Source organism: Protopterus annectens, chromosome 2.part0 (assembly GCF_019279795.1).
Source record: "Protopterus annectens isolate FY-2018-M chromosome 2.part0, PAN1.0, whole genome shotgun sequence".
In the NCBI taxonomy this organism is placed as follows: Eukaryota; Metazoa; Chordata; order Ceratodontiformes; family Protopteridae; genus Protopterus; species Protopterus annectens.
In genome coordinates, this window is record NC_056728.1 from 1,288,350,920 (window position 1) to 1,288,375,490 (window position 24,571).

Sequence of the window (24,571 nt, forward strand, 5' to 3'; positions counted from 1 at the left end):
GGCCAGACATGGCGAACACGTTGGTACACCATGTCCCACATGACATCTGTGTACCACACACACACACACACACACACACACACACACACACACACACACACACACACACACACACACACACGAGGAGCAAGTATGACATTGATGTCCAGCACCAGCAAGGGGAATGTACTGTATCTGTGGGCTGATGTGGATACTGTACAGGTGACTGCTGTCATGTCGCAACACCCTCAAGATGTTCAACACATCTTATGTGGTGGATTGATGTTACGCCTACACAAGATGTGCACAAGCCTGTAGGATGTCTAGTGTTCCACATCTACATTATGACCATTATAGAAAGGCCATAGTTGGAACATGTGTAGCCATTGTACGACAAGGTGTACACACAAGCATATCACGTCTACTGTGTGTGTTGCTCCATGTCTCTGGCCATCCTCCATGGCCATGTGTGTACATGTGTTGTCCAAATTATTGTGACGGGCATCTATTTCACATGTCTGTATTGTCCCATATGACATATATGCTCCACTGACGACAGGGTTATGCAGATAAAGGGTGGTATATGGGATATGTTTTCAGGTTAGGTAGGCAGTGTTGGAGCCAGGCCACTAGATCTCATGGACATGTCAAGATAGCACATCACATTGTGTGACATTCATAGCAGGGCTAAAATCCACAGCAGTGAATCCTGTGTGCTGGCCATACTCCAGCCCACTGTGTAATACTGTTTGTATTCACCACATGTGCAGTTCTGATCTGTAGTACATCCCTAAAGTGAACAGCACCTCCACCATTGTATGCACAGCTGTCCACACATCTGGCAATGACGGTTTCTGAGGATACATGTTGGTAAGATGATTCACATAGTTTGCAAGTGTTGCACATGGGTAGTCATTTTGATGCATTGCAGGTTCGACCTGTATTTTGTGACAGGACCATACATTGTGTGTATGTGTTGTAAATAGCCACATGGCAGATAGATTTGTGCATTACAATTCCTGATAAATAATAACACTCTCACCTGCAACGGGCTGCTCTCGCAGCAGAATGCCAGAGATACCTATATAGGAGTAACACAGCAGTATGAGCATAATCCACACCTGTATAATGGCTACAGGGTGAAATGTGCATAACACATGTACCAGTACATTAGACTATACTATGGTGTATGCACATGTGCGCATACATAGAGTAGCATACAATAGTATGCAACATGTGTGTATACATGCCTTGCATATGATGTTACATTACATATTGTACTGTGACACATGCAACTATATGGAAAATAGTTGTTATAGGTGCAGTACTGACTTACCAGGCAACTCCAGGCTCAGTGTTTGAGAGACACCCACCTCCACAATATCAGCTAAGGCTTGTGGATGTGGTTCTGCAGGTGTCCCCATGTTGGCCAGTAGCTCCTCCATACATGTGAATGGGGGCTGGGTTGGTGATCCACCACCTGTTGCACCTTGTTCCCTTGCGATTGCATTCACATGCTGTTTTGCCCATCTAATGAGGTCTGTATAGTGTCTGCACACCTGCTGGTATGTGCAGTTGTGGCCACCAACATCATTAACCCTCCTGCAAAGTTCCACCCACAGGGCATCCCACTGCTGTGCATCCTGTGGCACATGGCTGAACAGGATATCATGATTGTTGAGTAGGTATGGGATGAGGGCCTCATCCTCCAAGTGGGTAAAAGGGGGTAGCTTGCACGCGGCATACCTGGAAGACATAATGATGGTGACAGGTCACAGTAACTCACAGAGACATACAGAGCTACAGCTGAACATACATGTGTATTGTATTTATTAAGTTTAAATAGTTGTATTTGCAAACCTACATGACCCTGACGTGTTTATGTCACACACATGTGACACTCAATGTTGAGTGGATATTATCACCATATATGTGTGTGTCACTAATTACATTGCTCATACTCCATGTGGATGCTGTCTTGATGTGGGCATGTCTCTTTGCCTATAATGGTGTTCCTACCTATCAGCACATGGCTGGATGTGTCCACATTAATGCAGTCGACCTTGATGCGGTGTATATGTCACATATAAGGACTTACACTGCCTTAACAGACATGACCTTGCTCACATAAGGTTTTACATGTATGTGTTCTGCCATATACATCTACATGGCACTGTACAGCAATTCAACATCCTGCCATGTATCACCTGTGTTGCACATGTAATACACATGGGACACTGGCTAGCCAGATGGCATTTGCAGGGATGGATATCAACTATAGGATGTACAGTCAAAGTCAAATTGTGGGCTATATGCCATGGGCCACGTATGAATCTAGGATGAAAGGTTACCTGGCATGAGCCGACAGGCAGGTCTGTGGGTCCAGGTGGAGCAGTGCCACATTACTTATTCATAGGGTTAATGACATATTTACCATGCGTTACCATGTGGTCATCACACCATGTCTGAGAGGGGAGCGATGTGCAGCTTTGACAGACAGGAATGCATAGTATGGCAGGACTATGTAAAGTGTATGGGCCAAGGATCTGTCCAGCATGTGGCTGGTGGATGTCCATGAAGTATGTGTTCGAGATCAGGATGAGTACGTGTAGCATGTCCAACTTCACTGGGTTGGACATGGATTTATTCAGGGTATGCATCATGCTACATAGTGGAGATGGGGAACTAGAAGGCTGGTGTAGGCCATCTGCACATGGCCAATACCCCTTAAAGGAAATATGTGATCTGATATGGGTCACTTAAGTGTTGTGTATGGCTGGGCAATGATCTCTAAATTCATGGATGGCACCCTATCATTATTAGGGTTGCCGCATATGACTACCTGACAGGTATGGTGACGTAGCTATCACAGGAAAGACAACTGCCCATCTGCGTCCCTTACACACAAGTGTCCATTATGTTGACTGCTGCCTAAGTGGCAGTTCATGGGTAAAGGGTTATTAACATAGGGGTGACAATGCAATATGTAGCTGTCAGATTGTGGCCATATGTCACACACACCTCACCCACAAAGCCCCTTCTGTATGTTGTCCACAACACTCCTGAGTCAGCTATTGCTCCTAGGTCATAGTCATTCGCATACTTCAATAGGCAGATGCCTTCTGCTTGTCTGTGAGGTATGGACTACAATGAGGGGGAATAAAATTCATTAACCCTGACATACTGTAGCTGCCACTAGTGTGATGATTATGTATTATTCAGACACCTTCTGTAGTGTTTGTTCTGTCTGCAGTCCTATTGCAAAACACTCCTGTGACATAGGAATGTACATCTAGTATACCGAGCTTAGGTTGTACACAGTATGGGTGATGATGTCCTATGACCTGGCAAGGTTATGATATGTAGTGTGACATCAACCATACTGTCATCTACATCTGTACTGCTGACATCAATTAATTGATCAAGGTACATGGCCTTCCAGATCAGACTCAGCAGGGTAGTAGTGCAGTACTTCCCATTATCAGTGGTGTCTCCCCCTTTGGGGGTTGTGATACCTGTTGGTGTGAACCATTCAGTGTGTACACAACCTGACATGGAGCTATGTTTTCATGATGTGTACATGGAGAGCATCTTGTTTTGCCATATGTGTATGATACAACCTGTGATGTGGACAGGTCCCATGCAGCCTGAGTGCAGCTTGTACCTGCATAGTTGTGGGTACAGGGGCCCTGTGGTGTACATGGATATATGCTTGTGTACCTGTTGGGGGGAGGGGGCCGTGTGTTTATGTTATCCAAGACCCTGTCTGGATTTCTTATTCATGCTCAGCACTTGTTCAAAACTTGTAAGCACTACGTAAGCTAATAATTACTATAGCACTCAATCTTCGTCATTACCTAGAGGTAAGGGTAAACAGGTTTTGTACATACTTTTCTCACTTGCTTAGAGTAAATTAGCTCTTGTACTCACTTTCCTTACTTATCTAGGTGAAAGTAGTTCTATATTCAGGCATGTCCAAGAGTCAACTGCAAGTATTCTAACCTGTCTATCTGATGAATCTGGACATCTTGAGGCAATGTACACATTGCCTCATGTACACAGACAAGCCTCTCCGCCTACCACCCAACACTACAACCCGTGGGAGATGCAAACATCTAGCCAAACTGGAGGTAAAGGTCTCTCCAACCAAGCCAGACCCTGACAGTCATGCGGAGAAGGTAAACATTCGCACCACACCACACTCATCACATAGTCTCACTGAATCTACCCCACCATTAACTGGGAAAAATGCTCGTGTACCAACACATTAGCTCAACGCTTTCTGGAATTCATAAACACCAATGCCCTGAATCAACATATCCACACATCCACCAGGGGCAACAATATCCTAGACCTAGGCATTACCAACATGAGTGACTGGTGCTCCGCACGTGAAGTTAACTCCTCGTTGGTCCGATCTGACCATGAGCTGAACACTGTTGATATCCACATCCTGCCCCCACCCCCCATTAAGGGAACCACAGTATAATATGTCTACAAAGCCAACTACATGCTTCTTAAGACAGACATGGTGAATGTCATGTCACCCATGCAGATGGACAATACTGTTACAACTGCTGAATCCTACACATACGCACTCTATATGCACTTACACGAGTGCATGTCTTGTGCTATCCCAAACAGAACAAGGACACTATACTCCTAATTAAGGAAACCAATCTGGTGGTCCCCTGCCATAAACAAACTGTACTATAGGAGGAAGACACTGTTGCAAACGGGAGTACAATCCCATGCGTGGAGGAGCTCCCTGGCCAGCCTCAGTAAGAAGGTGAGATCCCTTATAAGATCCTGCAAAGCTAGCTATGAAAACTAAAATGCCACTAGTTCCAACAACAACCACAAAGCATTCTATAGCTATGTCACATATCTCGATGTCAACAAGCAGATCTGCTCTGAGTTACAGCACAAAGGCATGAACATTACAGAAACAACTGATATTGGCAACATCCTGGCAGATAGGTTCAGTGCTACCTTTCCCTCCTCCCTCTCAAAACTGCAAACTCTAAAGCCAATATCACAGCATCCATGGGACCAGACAACATCCCAGGCTGTGTTTTACATGAACTTCAGAACGTACTGTCTCCCCACCTATGTACCATGTTCAATAATAGCCTCACATCAGGCATAGTGCCCCCTGAATGGCGCACAGCAACAGTTATCCCACTCCACAAAGGTGGCACCACAATGGACCATGGGACCTGTTTCCATAAAGGCCTGACTAGCCTAGTCTACAAGGCTATGGTGCACATCATGGATCTCAGGCACAGAGACATTGGGTACCTCCAAACCTTTGACCCCTTCCAGTTTGGCATTGTTAAGGGCAGACCATGCCTCCTAAAGCTGGTGAACTTCTTAGAGTCAGTTACCAAGGCATTAGATGAAGGTAAGGAGGTCCACACAGCCTACCTAGATCTCTCATAGGCTTTCAACACCATTCCTCTTTCTGGTATTATCAACATACTCATCCACCTGAACATTAACCCCTACGTCATGTGATGGTTTGCAAAGTGGCTCACAGACAGAACCCACACAGTGGGAGTTGTGTACCCTAGGTCCTACTGTATACCAGTTAGAAGTGGCATCCCCCAGGGCTCAGTCCTAGGATGCCTCATGTTCGGTATATACTTCTCTGACGTACAGACAAGCACAGGAGGGCTTTGGCTGAAAAGGTTTGCAGACGACTGCAAACTAGGGGACATAATTGTTTCTCCAGCTGTTACAGACTCCCTCTGGAAGGGTCGCACTGAGACGGATACCTGGTGTTAATATCATGGCGTCAAGCTGAATGCCTAAAAGTGCATAGTCATCCCCTTTGGATATAACTAATTACCCATGGACTACCACATAGGTGCTAGTCCCCTAGATACAGAAAAGGTAATAAGGGATCCGGGAACCCCAGTAGATAGCAATCTCTCCTTCGATACCCATAATGACAAGGTGGTTAGAATATCCTTCTACATGGCCCCCCCCCTAATCTCTAATGGGTTCGCATCCCGATCAAAGGAGGCCATTATGACTCTACTCATGACATATTAGACCCATTAAAAGATACAACACCCCATTTGGGATATACCTTACAAGACAACTGCAACAGCTTGGAAGACCACACCAGTACCACACAAAGAGGATTACTGACCTCAAACAGATGACCTATGCAGCCCAACCTAAGAAACTCCAGCTGTACTCCGTTGCATACCACATACTCACAAGTTATCTCTGTTTGACATACAAGGCCCATGTCCAACCCTGTTTTGCTGGATATGCTCGACCTAAACAGAGGCCCCTGAAAGCCACATGCTCTAGGGATATACACCTAACCACAATGATGATTAGGACATGCTGGACAGATAGATTCCTGACCCGGACACTCCCCATGCTTTGGAACATGATTCCAATGTACATCAGGCAGGGCCCCTCACTAGCACTTTTCAAGGGAAACCTTGACGTGTGGATGGGAGACAGACATGTACCCCGGGGATCACTGCAGTGGCTCTGCTGGACAGAGGCACAGGGAACTAATGGCTCTGCCATTCAGAGGCACAGGGAACCAACCTTTGGGGGTGGCGAAAGCCAACACACTCTAGCTAGGCTTACAAATACCCTTGGTAAGACAGCCTAGTATCTATGTTTGCACATATTGCATGTCTTATGTGCATGGATAGTTAATTATCTCTTCCATTTTACTTTGCTATCATGCTGATAAACTGTCAGGTGACTAAAAGACATATGTATCCTGATATTGTGTATTGTAAATGCCAATAGACATAACTAATGTTTGCCTAACATTACAGTAATGCTATGTAGCTTGTAATACATATCTGCCTACAATACTGTACATTACACAGTTATTGGCACAATATCCCACAATGCAAATCATAATTGCACAGTGGCCCAACCTTCCACATGTTATTATCAGTAATACACCCATACATATGGCTACAGTTACAATATATCAACATATACTATCCCCTGTTATAACACATACTTGTTGGACCAGCCCTGCCACTGACATCAGCTGGTGAGGAGTATTTATGTTCAAAGCCCTTATATAGCATCCCTTGTGGTATATGCGGTGTTTGCCTTGTGACCTACAGCAGTACACACAAATACAACAAGCGTTACTATGTTCAACAATACATCACTACAAGACAATTGTTTCCACTATATGGATTGCATGCACTTTAAATACTACAGAAAGCTACTACATACACAGACATTATGACTGTTCTACATACCTTATTAGTAACCCGTGGTGTCATTAACTGTTGATTCAATCCTTTTCAGTTTGTGTTTCAGTGTTCTTTGTAACGTTCTGCTGGTATATATGGATGGTTTGAATGTGTGATAACATATCCTTTTCTAGTTACATATCGATAACATGTGGTATCCTGTCCACCAATTGCTGTTCAAAAGTAGTTAATTAGATGCACATCAGCTGTGCAGCTACTCCATTAGCCAATACCATGGCAACAGTGGTGTATAACTGAGTACTCCTTTTGGGCGTTGTCCGTTTGCCTTACTTTCAAGGAAGACAGCCTGGATGTGTTGTTTGTGATATATTTCAACAGCTATATGGAGACACACAGAGATATATTAGCTTCATGACTCCCGTGGACTGTGTGCAATGGCTAGATGATTTTGTTCTACATGTGATTACAACTTTTATATTTCAGAACATTGCTACTTATGCAGGGTTTGTTTGTACCTGATACTTCTGCAGATGTTTAAGTCTGGCAAGGATGTTTGGCCAGCTCAAGGTTGTATGGCTATGCATGAACTGTTATGTGGTTTACAGTTTGCTCAACAGACATCCTTGATTTGGTGTACAAGTGTAGCATACTGTGCTGTTACTCAGTAATTCCTAACACATCCTGGTGTACACACAACCCTCTGAAACGGGATTAGTGCAAACAAACCCTGTAATATCAGCAGCTGTTCCATTATATAACAGCAGCTGTTTCACATAGGGCCATGTTAGTGTGTCTCTGACAAGGTATGTTAAAGCTTCTGCAGATGTCGTACAGTGAGTGAATGATTTGTGATGTTATTACAGTTTGTATTGTAATATGTTTGGGTGTGATCTTGGTGGGTGTGCATAGCAGATGCAGGTGTGTAGGAACTGCTTTTATACATAATCAATATGTGCATGAGGGTTCCTTCCCTATTTGAACACCTATCCTTTTGTGGACTAATACAATGGTAATTGCAGGCTGATTCATTAAGGCACTGTTATGTGGTTCCTGTATAGCTTGCAGGTGATGTTAGTCCTTGAATCCCTTCGTTAATACATCTGAATGTAATAAAGTGTTGCTACATGAAAGCTGTGTATTTCTGTCATAGGTATTTACAGTCATCATAGTTGTGTTGGTAACTGACCCTCTTTGGCTAGGGTTGCCACCTTTTCATATGGCCATAGTGGGACATTTTTGGGACACACATCAGAATTTACAGGCCGACACAAACCCATGGTCAGTACAAGGGATAGAACTTTCCTTTCTTGCCTAAATATAAGCTTATTCTTGTAGCAGTTTAGTTGCTTATCCTGTTTCTTGTAACATGTAGGTATTTTAGATACAGAAATAACTATTGTATGCAACTATTACAGTAAATATGAGACATAATTATGTCCTACAATCCCAGGACATTTGCCACGTTTAATATATTTGGTCAGGACACAAATGCCCAAAGAGGGAGTGTCCCTTGCAAAGTGGGACAGGAGCTAACACTATCATTGGCTCATGTCCATAGCACATATTTGTAATAGTGTATAGGCATATGCTCTCCATATTCTTTGTTCATAAAGGTTGGTAGTAGTGGAATGTGTGATTGCTATGGTCCATGTTATACACATATATGAACACTTCAACCACTGTATACGGGATACCTATAGAATCCCAAAAACACAGAGTTCTGACGCACACAGTACCGGGACCAGACTCCCATACCCCACATTACTGACAGCGACAGTAACTCGCGAAAGTAACATGAACATATAACACACACACACACAGACACACTGCTACCCAACACATCCAAACAAACCATCCTACACTACATATGAGCAGGTGGCCAAGCCCCCCTACACCCCAAATGGAGGTGTATGCGCTCCCCACACCACCCCTACTTTAATATTCTACCTCCTAGGTCGCGCAAACAGACGCTCAAAGCTAACCCACATCCACACATTACAGTCCTCCAAGAACACACACCACACACAGAACATGCACTTACACACACTAGAGCTCTAAGAAACACACTTACACACAGTAACCTACATGAACCACAACATCAGAAGCACTGACTGTCCCTTAACATCGTGATTTCACACCTCGCGCATCTGGTGTTTCAGTACTGTGTTCTTTCGGACCTTAAGCCTCGGGTTTATGTGTGTCGGTATGTAAAGCAGTTGGTATGTGGTAGGTATCCCATTTATATGTACCTCCATGGTTATGTAGATGTTGTTAACCTATCTATATATCTACATATATATGTATATCCCCATATATCGACATCTCTCTCTCTCTCTCTGTATATATATATATATATATATATATATATATATATATATATATATATATATATATATATATATATATATATATATATATATATATATATTATATATATATATATGTATAAAAAACATACACCTTTCATTGGGTACATGCTGGATTGTCCTATTTCAACACATTTCTACCTTTTGTGTTTTATCCTGTCAGTATACACGACTGCCATTGGTACATCTCAGGTAGCTTAGTGGCATGTTATTGTGATGAATGTGTACATGGTTGCCTGTTCTAATCCTGGCAATGATATTACCTCTCAGAGCAGGCACTGGTAGTGCAAGGGTGATTAATGCACATTTCAGCAGTTGTGTGTTCCACATGTTTATTATTCTGTGGCGAACTACCTATATATATACGCAAGCTGTGTTTAAGGTATACTATGTAACATGTAAACATCTATGACGATAACTGTCAGGGATACTCCCCATTATTTGGAGCTACATCCCTGATTACGTTATACAAAACCCCTCACTAACACTCCAGGGAATCCTTGAAGAGTGGGTGGTGAACAGTGACTACACCCCAGGGATCCCGCAATTGGCTCTGCTCCACAGAGGGACAGTTAGTTAATCGATAGGGTGGCAACAGCAGACACGTCTTGCCTATGCTTATGAGTGGCCTCAGAAGTTGGGCATGTACCTACCTATGTATCTATGAACCTGTACATACAGTATGGACACATGCTGATAGCTTAATTTACTGTTCAGGTATTGACTTACCTTGTGCCAGTGGTGGTTGTGTGTACAATATGTGAGAACTACCAATATAGGATGCACACAGTAGACCGCCTATACATGACAATTTACAGGTGGTCATGTGTGTGTGTGCCATCCATGTTTGCTGTGTGTGCAGGTGGAGAAGGGTGTCAGTCCATGAGTGCCTACACTGTCAGTGTGTGCTATACGTTCCCTCTTTGCCAAGGCATGGGCATACTAGGCAGACCTCCGTCTCCCTACTGGGGCTAGCACAGGGTGTTCGTGGTCTGAGTCCCTCTGTGCCTGTGGGTCCCTTGACAATGGTGGTGGGCTGTGAGGGCCTTCACCATTCTGTCCTTGCTGCAGCTGTATTCACAGGATCGTACTGTGTAGCATGTCACATACTATGAAGATGTGGGCACACGTTCCTGGAGAGTACTGCAAGGCTCCACCATATATGTCAAAGCAATAGAACCGTGATTTCAGCATCCCAAACATGCGCTCTATGGTGATTCTGGTTTCTGTGTGTGCCTCATTATGGCGTTCTTGCATGGCTGTGTGTGCATTTCTGATGGGAGTCATCATCCACAGTTCCAGTGCATAGCCAGCATCCCCCACCAGGTGGCCATATGGGATGTATCCCCTGAAAAATACCTAATACAGCTGTAAGGCATGCCAGATGTGGAGTCGTGATAGCTTCCGGGGCTGCCAGCACACACATCCATGATAATGCCCTGGGCATTGCACACGACCTGGCAGTATGGAGGAGAATCCCTTGTGGTTTATGTAGTGCCTACCCTTCTCACCGGGTGGTGACTTGATGTGTATGTGCGTGCAGTCTATTGCACCCAGTACCTCTGGGTAGTCTGCCACATGGTGGAAGAGATGCATATTGCTGGCCAACTCCTCCTGCATTCGGGGGAAGTATATGTGCTCATTGGCATGTTGTAACATGGCATCCAGGAACTGGTGGAGTACCCTGGATGCTGATGCCTGTGAGATCTCCATGATATCCCCAGTTGGCTTTTGGAAGATACCTGTGGCTAGTATTCTCAAGCTTACACACACCTTCGTGTCCACTGGGATGGGTTCCCCTCTGTTACTTCTGGCTCTGAGGCATGGCCGGCAAAACTCAACAAGATGCTGTATGATGTCCCTGTCCACCCTGTAACGCTCTACTATCTCCAAATCATGTAGCCCCTGGTAGGTTACCCCGGGTATGAACACTCTTCTCCTCCTGTGGTGCCTGAGATGGTTGTCAGCATCATCCTCCACACCACCATCAGTCTCCAACACATGCTGGTGAATCAAAGCTATGGTGGCCCCTAACATGTACATATTAAAAGTTCCCCGTCTGTATACACCAATGGTGCAGAGTGTCTGGGAATACACAAGTGTGTGTGTGGGGCTTTCACACCTTATACTGTTGTGCAATGGATGATGCTGGTGTAATTGGGTGTGTTTGTGCTATTCCAGCTGCAGGGTATCTTAATTATTGGTTTTACAACAGGTACTGCTATTGTGGGGCCTTTGGTGTTGACTTACGCTTGGCTGCCGTGATTCATCTATTGCCCTTTAATTGAGTTTTCAACCCAATTCCCCTCCCATTGTCAGGCATGCATCCAGCTGCTGCCTTTCTTGTTTTGTACTTTCACAAACCAGGATTGTGTTGGGAAATGTGTTATGTAGCTGATCTACTGCAAATTTTCTTTATTCTGCTGTGACAGTTCTCTTTTCTTTGCTGTACAGCACCTCCCCTTTCCTGTTCTGCAGGTAGCTGCTAGCAGCCTTGTTAGCTGTTGTCTATGACCCACTGTGAGTTTCTAGGTGTTAATTAGTCATTTGTACTCCAATTACCATGCTGCAGCATTTCCTTATTGTTTTCCCGTATCCTTCCAGTTTCAGCTGTGGTGCGCGCAGCGCACAGCCGTTTACCGGGTTTCATGCACGTTTTCATCCATGCTCACATGAACTTTTGGTTACCTTGTGTGCTCTCAGCTAAGCAAAGCTATGGCTACATCCACACCCCTATCCTGCGGCTATGCTTAGCAACACGCAACATGGATTAGCAATGATCCAATTTGCTTACAGCTATGGTGGCGCACCCCTCTCTTGATGTCATGTTTACCTCCAGGCCACTACTCGGTGTTGTACTGCTACACCATGTGGTACATCCTTACGCCGGCTGGGTGTTTGCGATTCAGTATTACTTGACTCATTTGCATGGCATTGACTGCTAATTCCTAGTTACCACATGGAACACTGTCACAGACCCTTAGCAACCCTTGCGCTATGGTTGTGGTGTAGCATGCATGCCATTGACTATTATGGGGATATCATGAATTGTGTTACATTACAGTTTTATGACATCTAAATATATTTTCCTTGTGATCCTGTTTGCGCACAGATGCACTGCAGTTTTACTTTGCGTTAGTGTGGCCATGACATTAAATGCTATTTTTTATATGTTGTGCATGTTGTTTTATGCCATTGGCTATATATTTAGCCATTGGCATATATTAACATTATAATACGTAAGTTTGGTCTGCTTTCATGGCTCCGATTTTATGTTTGACAAAATGTAAACTGCTTTTTTTGGTTTACATTTCTACATGGTTACGCTATGTCTGCACCACTTCATGAATCGCTATATACCTTTATTTGCATGCCACACTGCTGCATATGGGGTAATTAGCATACATGTGCCGGGAGCTGCGCAGCTTTGCCGTACGCTGGTAGTGCACGTGGAAACAGCTCGTACTTGAATCGCTCGGTGGCCATATTTGGAGCTAGATCCCTGACGCTACTCCTGCACCTGGCGCAAGCTTCATGAATCCCGGGGACAGTTTATTACACATGCGCTAATTAAATAGAGCCTTTAAGCAGTAAACAGTATGATAAGACACCTACACAGTCACCTTATCCTGCATCAATTGTGCCTTTAACAAATATTACACTTTAGAACATTTAAACACAGTGTATAACACATGCGCTCATTAGAAAAAACCTTTAAGCAATAAACAGTATGATCAGATACCTACAAAGTCCCCTTACCCTGCATCAATTGTGCTTTTAACATATATTACACTTTAGAACAGTTAAACACAGTTTATAACACATGCACTCACTCGATAGAGCCTTTAAGCAGTAAACAGTACGTTCACTCATGGGCGTTTACCCAAACTGAGCATTTGAACAGTTAGTTGCATCAGTAGTAACACATTTAACCAAATAGCATTTAAGAGGCAAATCTAATACAAACTCTGTAATTAATTGTGTAAAATAAATAATTGGATATCATTTTAAGAGCTTTATAGTAACTGACTGGTGGCAGTGAAACTACCTTATAGTCTGGGTAAAGCTGGTAGAGCAGACAATCTGTGTCAGCCTTTCTCAAGTGTGTGTGTGTGTGTGTGTGTGTGTGTGTGTGTGTGTGTGTGTGTGTGTGTGTGTGTGTGTGCATGCAAATGTGTGTGTGTGTGTGTGTGTGTGTGTGTGTGTGTGTATGTGTGTGTGTGTGTGTGTGTGTGTGTGTGTTTGTGTTTGGTGTAAATTCAGTCTCAAGAGTATGTGTGTCGGATACTTGGAGCAGAGATGCAAAGCACTGGTTTCACACAGTGGGTGTTGGAGGGATTGGCTTGGATACTCAGCTGAGGACCTAACCCTACAGCTGTACCAGTGGAGAGTATTACTGGGGGACTGGGGAAGACAGATATAGAAAAATCCAGACACCAGGCTGACTGTGTTCCATTTGTGCTGTTAAGGGAGATTGTGTTTGTTGCAGAGAGGTCTGCATTTGGAAATATTGAGTGTATCCATTTCTTTTCCAACTGAATGTCCCTCTCCAGTGTCAGTGGTGAGGATTCAGGTTCGTCGATTGCTGACCAAGAGTGGGGATGTCAGAATCATGGGTACTTCTGAAGATTCAGAATGAATCCCTCAAGATCATTCTAGTGACATTTTTCTCACCTAGGAAACACTGGTTCTCCCAACATTTGGAAATGGCCAGGGGCTATTACCACAGGCTTCTTCACAGAATGGATCTACTCACACAAGATATTGGGTATTTGATACAGCCTGAACTGAATCAGCTTCATCTGACTTTCTGGACTGGGTGCTTTCCCATATCCTAATGCTGCTCCCTCCCAACGCTAGCCCTACACCTTAAGTTAATAAAAACCTTCTTGTAATACTGCCACTACTCAAGACATAGTCACACACACAAACACACAGACACTAAAAACACTACATCTATCCCTTTATCTAACTCTGACCCTAAGCCTAAAATACACAAGCTCACAGACAAACATACAACACTTATCATTCACTTACCTGGACCCTAAATCTAACTCACAAATACATGCACAGGCACTCTCACTCCCCTCCAATACCACTATCCTGTCTTGACAAAACATACCATTGACATTTGCACCCCTCGGCTATCCATACCTTCAAAATTACACAATACCTCTGTGTGCTTGCAGACAAAACATGTGCTTGACAGAATGTAAGGTGAACCATATATGTTGTTGTGTCTTTCAGCTTTTCCCGGTTAGGGGTCACCACAGCAGAACTCCAGTCTACTAATGATCGGTAGTTGATTTTTACGTGCTGAGTTACCAGCCCTGATGCACAACCTTCAACGAAGGTATGCCCATTCACGCATGTCTCCATGCAGAAGACGCTCTAGCTGAGAATCGAACTGGACAGTGTCTTACTGTGAGGCAACAACACAAGGTGTATTTATATGTAACAGAGGAAGGAGGATTGTAGTCTCCTACACTAGTGATGATCCCCTGCAAAAAATAACTTTAAAGGAGAAAAACAATTGTTGATATTCACTGTTGTTCTTGAGTTTCACCGTCATTTTTCATAATTCTGAGAATCACAATTTTCTGTGTCATAGAATTACAACAGGAAAACAGCTTGTCACACCACTGAACCATTCAAACTATGCAGATGTTGTAGGCATCAGATCTTAGTGCACATATAACTCGATCATCATGAATTGGATTGTGTAAGGTGACAACCACCAGCCTCAGAGCTTGACTATAGAACTATGCTACCACTGTTAAATTATCAGGTTTATAGTTTTCTTATTTTTATACATGACTATAATTTCAGCTATTTTCCACTCTCATAACACAATTCCCCTATCACCAAAAAGATATCCTATATAAACATTATAAATGCTTGCCTGATTACAACTGGGTCTTGGCATCATAGTAGCCAAGATGGCAATGCATGTGGCCTTAAACTTACCTCCCTCAGAAATCACAGCATTCCATACCATCTATCTTTTCTTCTGTTTGTTATTCCTCACCTTCTTAATATACCTAAGTTACTTCTAAATACTAAATTGTGTATTCATTTGCTTTACCATACTTGCTTTAGCATACTTAATCACTTTACATTCAGATATAGTTACTAGGTATGTGCTCAAGAAGACCACTGAACAGGCTAACTCAATTTCCAATTGGCGCAAGGCACTATCTACTTAAGCAAACATGCGCAAGGCCATGCTATAGAAAAATATCAATAAATTTAATTTATTTATATTCAATGAATATGAATAATATCACAAAGAGAGAATGTAGAAAAGAAGATTAGTAAAGTAGAGGTTAAAAAAATAGAAGTTGAAGTTATGGAGAGCCTGTGAAGTGAAGGATTTGATGTAGAAGGCCTAACATAGTTACATCACAGCATGATGGAACGAGTCCCCATAGTAAGGAGAGAGAGGAAGATCAGGCAACATCTGAAGAAGAAATATGGACATGGAAAAGAAAAAGATTTTTAATATGGTGTAATATCTATGCAAAGGAGAAAGTAACACTAATCAATACAAAAAGAGCAGCACCAAAGATATTTGAAGAGAGATACAGGCAAAGGAATCCGGACATGGAAAACTTTACAACTCAAAAAACAAGAAGACAAAGAGGAAAAGCAGAAAAGGAGATCATGATGAAGGAGTTAAAGAAATAGAAACTGAGGTTATGGAGTACCTCAAAAGTGACGGATTCAGTGTAGAAAATCTAATTCAGAAATCACCACAAAGGGATAGAGCAATGGAACTCGAAATTAAGTGGAAAGCAGTAGAAAGGGAAGCAATTGGTCAGGTGCCATATGAAGATATGTTGGAGCTTTCCACAGGAAATGAGTATAAACATTCACTTGAAGCTGGACAGCAAGGGAAGGAACACGAAATTGTGGAAACTCTGACACAGTTAATGTTGAAGCTCGATAGACCAGTGAGTTCTCATATGGCAGAGCAACAGATGGCACAGGATGAAATTGAAGAGAATGTGCCACAGGAAGATGCAATAGAACTTTCTACAGAATGCCCACAGGAAAGGGAAAACAAAAACTGTGCCCTCAGTTTAGAAGAAAAGCAGGTAAGAGAAGAGTTCCTTGACTTAATAGTGATAGATAGATAGATAGATAGATAGATAGATAGATAGATAGATAGATAGAGTAAGATCAATAAAATAAATAGACTACAGAAGGTGAATAAAACCCAAAAAGTCTGAAATTTGATAAAACAAATGAACACAATATTTATAACTGCCCATAGAGATGCAAGTGATATAACAGAAGTAAACGAGATATATTGCTTTGCAGCTAAATTAATAACTGATAAAGTTCTACCAGAAGAACAAAGGGTGGTGAGGGAGAGAAAGGGGAGAAATCGAATACCATCATAGAAGTATCAAATAGAGAAAATTATAAAGTAACTAAGATAAAACATGTCACTGTTAGAAGAGTATAGTAGAGGGAACAGATAAATGAAAATACTTAAAAGACAGACGTGATTAAAGCAATGTGCAGTATTAGAACAGATCAGGATCTATCATGCACTACACAAATAACAAACTAAAAATCTCTGCACAAGTGGAAAAACTTAGAAGATTAAAAGATAAATATAAAGGAAAATACAAAATAAGCAATTTATTGATGACCCAAAAATGATATGTAGAGAAATGGGAAACAAGGTAAAAGGAAATGAAAGACCACCAAAAAAGATGAAATAGATATATTTTGCAGAAGTATATATGAAGATCCTGTGGAACATAACAAAGATGCTAAATAGACAGAAAAAGCAAAAGAAAGAATAAAAAGTTTAAAGGTGCGGGATATGAAATGGGATTAAGTAACAACCAGAGAGACTGGAACAAAGTTAAGAAAAGCCTCACATTGGAAAATCTCAGAACCAGATGCAGTACCTAACTTCTGGTTAAAAGTATTAACATTTCTGCATAAAGATTTAGCCATGAGTAAGAACTATTTATACGTGCACCCCTAACAGACACCAACCTGGCTAACAACTGGAAAAACAATGCTCCTACTTAAGAGTGAACCTGCAAGCTACCCTAAAAATTATAGAGCAATAATTTGCCTTCTGACAACGTATAAACTATACACTGGATTTGATGCTGATAGCGTCTATAGTCATTTAGAAGAAAACTCAATTATGGCAATAGAACAAAAGGGTAATAAAAGTCATATGGAACAAAGGATCATTTGTTGTTAAATAAAGTCATAATGGAGAACTGTAAAATCAGGAAGAATTTAAGTATGGCATGGATAGACTACAAAAAAGCATTTGATAGTATCACACATTCATGGATAAAAGATTGCTCAAAAATGTATAAGATACACCCAACACTAATTAACTACATTATGGTGACTATGAAACAGTGGCAGACCACTTTGTAATTAAGCCATGATAAAGGACAAATTATTATCCCAGGGATAAAAGTTCAAAGGGGGATATTCCAGGGTGACTCTCTGTCACCACTGCTATTCTGCCTTGCCCTTAACCCATTAAGCTGTCTACTTAACACCTTAGGCCATGGCTATAATTTGGCTTCTAGAAAACAAAAGTGTAAAGATTTCTTATCTTCTCTTTGTCAATGATTTGAAACTGTATAGCCTCATCAGATGAGGAACTGAAAGTACAACTGCAAGTTGTCAAACCTTTTCCAGATGATATAAGAATGCCATTTGATTTTGATAAATGTGCAAAAGCAACCTTTAAAGCAGGAAAACTGCAGCACCAAGAAAACATCAGTTTGGGACAAGAATGTGATATAAAAGAACTTGAGCAAGAGGGAGTGTATAAATACTTGAGAACTGATGAAGAATCAACAATAAAACACAAACATATGTGAATAAAACTTAGAAAGGAGTACTTTAGAAGACTTAAATTAATCCTGAAAATAGCATTAACATTTAGGAACAAAGAAGGCTTAAATTAATCCTGAAAATAGCATTGACATCTAGGAACAAAATCCAAGCTATAAACAAATTTTATCTTCCTGTCCTAATTATAGTTTTGGAGTGACTGACTGGCCCCAAAACAAGTTGGATAGATTAGATAGGAAAGCAAGAAGGATGCTTCATACTCACCAAATGATCTATAAAAATCAATTTAATCCAATCTAATCTATTCTAATCTACTTACATAGTTGTCTTTAAATACCCTTATCTCTTTCTTATGATGTTTGATTTTGCTAAATAAGTTACGCCTGTGTTCTGCTTCCAAGAACGATGAGTACACTATTGTAGAACTGTTTATTCTGTCTATAGTAAGTTTGATTTTTTTGGTATAATATTTTCCTGATACAGTATAATTTTTATACTGCTCTTTATTACATCATATGTAATAATTACTATGTCTATGTGGAGCTTTTCTCCCCGGGCCTCTGCTGAAAATGGAAATATATCCAGCCAGACTAGCCCGGTTAACAAATGTAAAATAAATAAATAAATAAAATAAATAAATTGTATACCAAGATTATATATTCCCCCTTCTGAAGGAGGGATAGGCCTCTTTGAAATTGATTATATGGACAGATCTGCAATTGTGAGACTCCACACATATCTGCTGACCTCACAAGACCCAAATGTAGTGAAAGTTTGGAAACATGAGGTGAATAAATATAAGATGACTTCCCTGCTTAGGCTAGAAGAAACATATCGGACCAGATGAGAAGGCAAGAAATGTGGAGAATGCATAAGTATAGTTGCAAGTATAGAAAACTTCTGGAAGAACCTCATGTTGATCAGGAATGAATGCAGGAATGGTTAAGGAGAAGTGAATTCAAACCAAGAGATGAAAGGTTAATATTGTCAGCACAAGATAGCAGTCTACATACATGTTGGTTTACAAAGTCCATTGAACATGTGGGAGAAACAAGATAAATGTAGGTTTTATAAAACAGAATTGGAAACACTCGCACACCTCATTGCTGGTTGCAACATACTAATGGCAGAAGGACTGTATTCTGAAAGGTATAATAATATGGTGAGACTGTTGCACTGGGTATTGTGCAAACATGTAACTGAAGTTGTTGAAAAACACTGTAAACATGAGCCACAAAGTACCACAGAAAATGATGAAGTCTACGTCACATGAGATCACCCACTGCCAACAGTCCAAAAGAGAGATGCTAGAAAACTAAATATAGTGGTCCAAAAAAAGAAGACAAAAGTAGCATTGATCATTGAAATTGCCATACCCAGTGACTACATTGTCCTGCATACAGTGCAACACAAAGTCATACAATACCAGGATTTGCAAGCAGAAATGAGAGCAAAGGAAGAAATATACACAGATAGTTCCAATAGTAGTAGAAACAATGGATCTTATAAAAAAGAGTCTACAATCGTATTTAGATATGCTACCAATACATGCAACCCCATACGAATTGCAGAAGTAGTCATTACTTGGCACGGTGCAGGTGCTGCGAAGAGCACTTTTGGCTGACATCAAAGATTGAAACCATACTAATTTCATGAACTTTAAACATGCTTTGAATTAGGAATGGGGTCCATTCCACTCATGGTATTAGAAACCCAAAAGATTTGGAGAAATTAAAAAAGGTAGAAAAATGGAGGCTGAGGGAAGAAAAGCCTGGAACACAGGAGGCATATTTTAACAGCTTATATCATTAATTCTATGCACTAATTGTCACAGTTCAGTCATTTTTCACTAGCAAATATTGAATCATTTCCTGTTTTCCATCTCTACCATATTTTAATATGTCTTTTTTACCTTATATAACTGTTTTGTCATCCTCAGTTATTCAAGGAAGATATCTTCTTTATACTTTGACTTTCAATTCTTAATACAAGCTTCCATCTCCTTCATTACTCCTGGAGTAATACAACACATAACTCAGGTATGGCTTATTCGAGGATTTACTCATAGTGATATGGAGTTAGTCCTGAGTTCAAGGTGAAGGAATGAACAAATTTCATGACCAGCAAATTAATGCGTAACTCACATCCACATTATGTAGCAAAGTTATTATGCAATATGTGAAATTGTAATGTTCAGATATTTAACGTCATGCCTTAAAATTCTGTTTCTTTGGTATCTTTATCTGTTAGTCTGAATTTTAGCCTGCAAATTTTAAGGTTTGTGAGAGCACTCTAACATGTGCCTGGTACTAACTGTTTTCACAATGACTTGGTGGCCAGTGTTATTTTACTAATGACCCATGTGTCATTTTGCATTCAGGAGCCAAGGTGCTAAAATACTTGCAGACTTTATGAATTTCCAATGATGCCTTGAGAAAAGGAAGTTTTCAAATATTTTTGTATAGTTTTCCATGCATTTTACCTGAAGCTCTTTGTAAGAGTCATACATTTTTATCTGTTATGGGATTTTTGCTTTGAAAGAATAAAGTGGATTATCATAAAATGAATGAGTGTATGAATTGATGTTTTCAGGAAGTGCAGAAGATAAATACATCTAATTAATGTAATGTTTTGCCCTGAATAGGAAACAATATTGATTTGCTACTTAATGATGAAAGGGTTGTGGCATTCTTTCCTCCCTAAGCAGCTTTTAAAAGAGTAGTTTGTTTGTTCTGTGGCACTTCTGTTTTGTTTTGTGTAGTTGTGACCTTTAAGAAGTTGAGATTGTGATGGCTACCATTGTAAAGATAGAAAGTTGGATATTTATGCTTTCTACGTTATTTCTGTGCATTTTAAAATGATGCAAGTCATCCAGAAGTTAAACAACTTGTGCGCACATGTTGGCCAGGAGCTATGCAGAATAATCCAGCTAGCTACAAGATACAAAGACAATGCTGACTGGAGCAGCTGTGTGAGTGGGAGGGCTACCAACCTAGGTTACAGCTTTATTAATTTTATTTTTTCAAAAAAATGTATTCATTTCTATTTTGTACCAATTTACTTTATACTAATTAGTTAAATCTTAATCTAAATAAAACATAATTGTTCTGGTTATATTTTGTATCCTTTTCTACTTTTATAATGCTTTTTAAAATTGTGTTTTTTAGAGTTGCCTTTTTACAATCCTGTTGGGAGTGGGAGGGGTATGCTATTATGCATGCAAATGTCATGCTAATTAGTTGTCCATATTTTTGGCCAGATGTACCTACATGTGAACCTTTACCCAGATTTTCTGTGTCTGCAGGGTGAGAGGTATGCATTGTACTTATGATGCCAAACTGCTCTTGTTGGAAGCCTGTACTAGCATTCACAGTTGCATTCATCACTGCCACTGCATTACAATTGTGTTACAACAGTCATGTGTCATATGTCCACTCTCAGCCTTTTGCACTCTGTCATATCTGCCTCAGGTCAGCTGCAGACTGTGGCATGTTAGGATTTTGAAATAGTGGCTCCTCTGCTGTCTGCATTCAGTATGTGTTGGTGAATCTTGTGTTACATACCTTATATGACTAAAGTGGGGATACCCTCCTGGTAATACCTGCCTAACTCAGTGATAGTAAAAGGAGAAGTATTCACATACAGAACATTGGAAGTAGTCTCTCAAAGGGTGGCTTTGTGGTATGGCCAATAATTGTACATGCACATAGTTTTTGTTAATGAATGAATGAATTCATTAATTAATGCATGCCAAGAAATAAATAACAATATCCTTTGGGAAGTCATTCACCCCTAGTAAATATCATATTGAAAACACAGCCCTAAGAGCTGACCTAGTAGTCAGGGACTTGGGGATATACATAGACAGTAATCTAGCCTTTGACCATTATGTGTCTACACTAGTAAGGAAATCCTTTTATGTTTTGCAACTTATACACAAGGGTATGGCATCTAAGTCCAAGGAAGTTATTGTTCCACTGTATTCAACATTCATCAGACCTATCATTCAGTACAATGCCCCCTTTGGTATGTACCAAACCAGGCATATCCAACAAATGGAACATCCACTGAAGTTCTTTCTTCAAATAATTTTATATTTTCCAAATAATATAATGTTTAACAATACAATCATCAATAAACAAGTATTATAAACCTTTATATACACTATGTACAATTGACCTGAACCAAGGAGGGAAAAAAAATAATAAAATATATGAAATTAGTAACAAAAAATTATAATATTCAATTAATAAAATATAAAGTTACACAACAGTACAGAGAAGTTCTTCACTAAAAGAATACAGGGTTTACGTAATATGTCCTATGCAGACTGCCTCAAGGCCCTATCCCTATATTCTGTCTCCTACAGGCTTTTGAGGGGAGATCTATGCCTGGAATACAGGGAATTGTCAGACTCCACTCTGATGGGCCTCCTGCATATCTGTAAAACAAACAGAACCAGCAGCATTCTAAAGACTTAAACCCTGCCTGTGATATAAATAGGACCTGCTGGAGAGACAGGCATTTATCCAAGAGACTTCCCCTTCTCTGAACAGGCTTCCCATCCATGTGAAGCAGAGTTCCTCCCTAATCCAATTCAAGTTGGAAATTGGATGGGAATAAGGAAATTCTTCCCTGGTTTGGCACCTATGTCTCTAATGGACACAGGCAGCCTGTAAATGGCTCTTCTCCCAGGCACCCCTGTTTATAAATGTGTATATTTGTTCATAGGTTCATAGGCTAATGACCACCAGGGTCTTTACAAGCCTAGCTGTGCAACCTAACTCATTTTTCCCCCAGTTCCTTGGATGCCTGTATTATGGGGTATGTTAGTAAGAAGGAAGCTCAGGATTATGGGGACGGTAGTTGGGGATTCATTTACTTACTTGCTTACTGTCAATCTCTGTTCATTAGAGACATGGGGGCCAGAGCAGGGGTTAATTTGCAATGATTTCCCATCCAAAGATTAAGGTTTTGTTTGAATAGGGTCAGGGATGAGCACTGGATCAGACAGATGGGGATCTTATTCCATAGTGCATGGATACTTTAAAACCCATATTGGTCTCTCCAGCATGTTTTATTTATGTTGCAGGCACAGTTCAGGTCCTTGGATCTGATTTTCCTGGTGCTGTTTGTTTTGCAGATGTGCAAAAGATCCATCAAAACTGCACCTGAAGATGCCTTATAAGTCAGGTGCATATCAACTCTCAGTAACCTGTAGGAGACTGAGAACAGAGAAAGAGCCTTAAGCTAATCTGTGTAGGACAGGGTATTCATACCCTAGATTCCCCTGTCAAGGAACCTTTGAGAGCTTTTCAACTGTTGCAAGTTCCTGGTTAAGTACATGTCAAAGGGGGTATTATGCTCAATGATGGGGCTAATAAGGGCTGAGTAGACTGGTACTGTATCTTCCTTGGACCTGGATGCCACACCCTTGCTTATGAGTTGGATGGTATATAATTATTTTCTCACTATCTTGGCTATGTGTTGATTGAAAGACAGATTACTATTTACATATGTTCCTAGATCCCTAACTACTGGGTCAACACTTAGTAGTGTTTTATAGATGGACTTTTTCGCAAAGGGCAGTGTAATGCATTTCTTTGCATTGAGTTATAATGCATGGCTTTGACATCAGTCAATTGTTTGTGTTAGATCTTCTTATAGGATACTGGTGTTATCAGGGAATCCATAATAACCCCAATTTAGTGTCATCTACGAACTTGGTGAGCCAGAGGGCTTTGACATTGGCTATGACATCCAAGAAGTAGATGCCAAAGGAGCAGGCCCAACATGGATTCCTGTTTACTCCAATGCTGACCAGTTTTCTGGTGGAGGTGGTCTCACCAATCGTGAATTCTTGTGTCCTATCTATGAACCAGTCTGGAATCAACAAATTATGTGTGGATTGATGCCTAGTTCTGAGAGTTTGTCAACAATACCTGAGTGGGGTACTATATGGAAGGCCTTGGCCAGGTCAAGGTAGGAGAATGCAATATTTTCCTTTCATCCATAACCTTGTTGACCTTCTGGAAGAAGTCTACCAAGTTGAGTAGGGAAGACCTTCCCTTAAGAAAGGCAAACTGAGATAGGTCCATTGCCTGTAGGTTGCCAATGCCCTTGCTGATCATTTCCATGATAATTTGTTCCATGGCTTTGCATATTACA